Source organism: Lytechinus pictus, chromosome 8 (genome assembly GCF_037042905.1).
Source record: "Lytechinus pictus isolate F3 Inbred chromosome 8, Lp3.0, whole genome shotgun sequence".
Taxonomy (NCBI): Eukaryota; Metazoa; Echinodermata; class Echinoidea; order Temnopleuroida; family Toxopneustidae; genus Lytechinus; species Lytechinus pictus.
In genome coordinates this window covers 40,914,999-40,918,848 of record NC_087252.1, presented here as the reverse complement: position 1 = coordinate 40,918,848, position 3,850 = coordinate 40,914,999, and positions in this window count along the sequence as shown.

Sequence of the window (3,850 nt, the reverse complement as noted above, 5' to 3'; positions counted from 1 at the left end):
TTTTGTCTGGGGTTAAAAAGGAGGCTTGCGCCAAAATGGCATAAAATAATAATATGACTGTTGGACTTCTTACTAATCAGCAGACTTCCTCTTAACCTTTTCATTATCTTTGCCATAATTTTCGAATTATGCGGACAAAATTAATTTCCAAATATACTTATTTGCTTGAATTGTTATGGTGTTTCTTTTTTAATATGTTCTCTTTTAGCTTTGAATATTCCTTCTTTAGGCAAATTTTTTTTTAAACCGAAGTATGGGAGAGCGTGTTTTTTTTCTTCAAATCCTTTGATTGTGTGCTAGAAAGGTTATGGTTTCTTTGAACAGTGGCATACTGATGGGTGGGGGCTTGGGGTGCTCCCCCCCCCCCGAAAAATAAATTTAAAAAGAATCATGACCAAGAAAAAAAAAGTGAAAAGGAAAATAACAGAAAACATGAAAGCAAAATATGATATCATTTTCTGAATATTATGTCAAAATCACAAAATTTTATATTTTAATTAAACAGTGGAAATTTTTGCTTGATGGCTTCACAACATTTTAATACATTTTACCCCATCTGCCCTATCTTGCTCCATCAAAATTGACTCAATACACCATTGCCGTTGAAAGACATGAATCGTTTCCTGTTTGTCCTGTCAAGCACATAAACTTGGTGAAGGATTTCATAACCCCTTGAAAATAGGATTCATGTCTTTTATAGGTACCATAACATAATTTGTTTCACATAATAAAAGGAGTTGAATAATTACAAATTCTCCCAGTTAATAATGCAAATCTTCTTACTTGGGTTGACAAAAAGTCTTCTTTTCTTACCTATGAAGGAAAATTCAAAGGTCAAAGAAGTTTAAATGAAAAAAAAATAATTCGGGTAAATAAATAAATTTGTAAATGAAATTTGACAGCATAATTAGAAAATTATGGCAAAGGCAACGAAAACATTAAGAGGAAGTCTGCTGATTAGCCAAAAGTCTAATCATCAACTTTGTAATTTCTGCCATTTTGGAGCAAGCCTCTTTTTGAACCCCCAACAAAAACGTTCCATGTTCGCTCAAGCATGAACATTTTTTTTAAATGGCAAAGACAACATATCAGAGCATCTATTAACATCAAAATATAGATATACTAATTTGAAACAAATTTTTGTATAGACTTTTCAAAACTGTCCCTTTTTTATACATACTGTATAATAGAAAAAGAAACAAACCTTGAAAAGCCATTGATATGCAGGCAGAAAGGTGCAAATTCACATGACAGTTCTTTTACTTTTAGAGGATGTTACTATTTATAGAGAATTTGCAAGTGAAAAGACTTGAAATAAGAAATTGACATGCTGGTTCTTCCCGCATACATTTTGTACATAGTTTTTGTGGCTCAACTTACCCCAAAAGGTGGAACAACTTACCCCACAGATGGGGCAAGTTGAGCCATTTGACATCATTTTTTTTTTCAAAAGTGACAGTGACTTTCAGTGTTGGGGTAGAAAATTATAAATGTATATAGGTGAAAATATTTCAGAATATTTAAATTTTAAGGCAAGGTACTTATTTCTTCAAGTTCATTAATCATATCAATTTTAACATGATAAATGCAAAAAAGTGTCACAACTTACCCCACCTTCCCCTACTTTCTTTCAAATGCCATACTATGTAAATGTTGAATCCCCTGGCAATATATAAAATGTAATAATTTTAATGATTCTATTTAAAGGAAAGTTGACTCATGTAATCAACAATGTGTTATGGTTTCATGTCTAAGATTCTAACAACATTTACACTGTTTTCTTTGTTTTATCCATAATCATGATGAATAAGATTCCTTCTTAACCAGTCTCATTTTCTTATGACTTTTATATACCTAATATGTAATCATGGTTGCTGACTAATGCTTTCAAACAGCAACGATTATCATTCCATTTTCTGTACTTTGTCATTAAGGGAATAAGTGATTTTTTTTTTGCTTTATAAATCATACGCATTCACGTTGATTTTACATCTATGGAAAGAATGAAATGTATTTGAACTTGGAATTGAATAAAATGAACAAATTGACGTTTATGGAAGATTCACGGTACTTCATGCGCTCATAATTACTATATTCTATGGCCCGTATTCTGAAGTCAGGTTTAACTTAGACCGCGGTATAATTATGTGCTAAAATTTTGGGGAGCTAAAAATCATAAATTATATTTATGTTGTCTTTTTCTTGTGTTATTTTAGCGCAACATTGCGTAAAATTTACAATTTTGTTACCCAACCAACATGCATTTTTCAATTTTTCCCAAAACCATGAATACTGGTTGAACCTTTTTTTAGAGTGTAATTATTTGATGTTATCATTGTATGTAGCATAAAATAAAATGTTCACGTCAATTGAATTAATTTTATTACTGAAATCAAATTCACATTTATACAGCTTTGTACATGAAATAGGAGACCGTCTTCTAATTAATATAATGATTCATTAACAACAATTTGAACTTTTTCCAACAAATATCAAAAGGATGTCCAGGATATATATAGAATTAAGGCGATTGAAATAAAAAAAAATCATACACTGCAATTCTATTTCCATCTTTCATGCAGATCACTAATTGCATAGCACATATGATCGATGATGTAACTGTGGATCTTATGTTACCAAAATTACTGAAAAAATATAAGATATAATAATAATAATAATACAATGACGTGTATAAATTCATGTGCTTTAGTTCAAAGAAAGCAAATTTTCAGTTAAGGATACATAGCGTCAAATAATATTAACCCTTTGCGTGCGGACCCGCGAAACCGGATACCTCTCCCTCCGGAGGAGCCGTTTTGGTACATTGCTAGTATTTGGATCTGTGGTGGTGTTTTCCTAAACAATTGCTAATTGCGCCAAACTGAAGTATTTTCAGGATTTTTAGTAAATGTAAAGAAGAAAGATTATACATTTTTCTTTCTAGAAATGAAGGTTTCGCTTCTCAAACCAATAGAATAGTTAAGAAATTTTCTAGGAAATAGTCGTATTATGTTGTCAGATCCTCGCTTTTTCCCAAGTCAATCGGCACTGTGTACAAAAAAGCGTAAGGGCAATCAGCACGCGCGGACGGGTCGGGTTCGATCGATACCGCTTTGTTGTCTGCTTTTGTGCTTTTTTCCCTGCCTATTGTCACGCTACTCAAGAATGGTGTCTTTAGCCCCTTGTATAGAGATCATTTGCAAAGTGTATAATTACGACGATAATCCGTTTTGGGAGAAATCACAGCGTACCAAATATCTTTATTTTCCAGAACGAATAAAAAAGGGAAAATATTCCCTTGCAAGTACAATGATGATGCTGCGTAACGAAAGTCCGGAAACTGTGATCTTTGGCTTCTGGGCTTTAAGACGGTGGCCTCAATGTTTCACTAAAAATCGCCCCTTCGGTTTCTTCTTTTCATGAATTATTGTTTGTAATAAAAAATAGTTTTAGTCCACAAACTTGTGATTTTGTTTCGGTCGGATCACTTCTTCCCACATCGAGCTAATCTATAATTCTGTATAAGTAAATATTCATGCAATAGCAAAAGCGCACATTATGGTTTACATTATACCTTTTTGATCTATTTCTTTTTCCCCTCTGAAAAGGAATTTTTTGGGCGTCCGTCATGACTTTCTTTTGTTTAGGGAGTGCCGAGATCAAGAACTGGTGGACGTTTTCATTTTCAAAAGAGCAGGGGATAAACGGTGTTCTAAATTGCTTTATTTTCTGCTTATTTCCTTTGAAATAGAAGACAAAAATAAGAGCAATAAGATGAGAGAACGAGAGAAAGCGGGGGGGGGGGGGTTCAAAAGTGTACCAGGGGCCCGTTTTAAAAAAGCTACTGAAA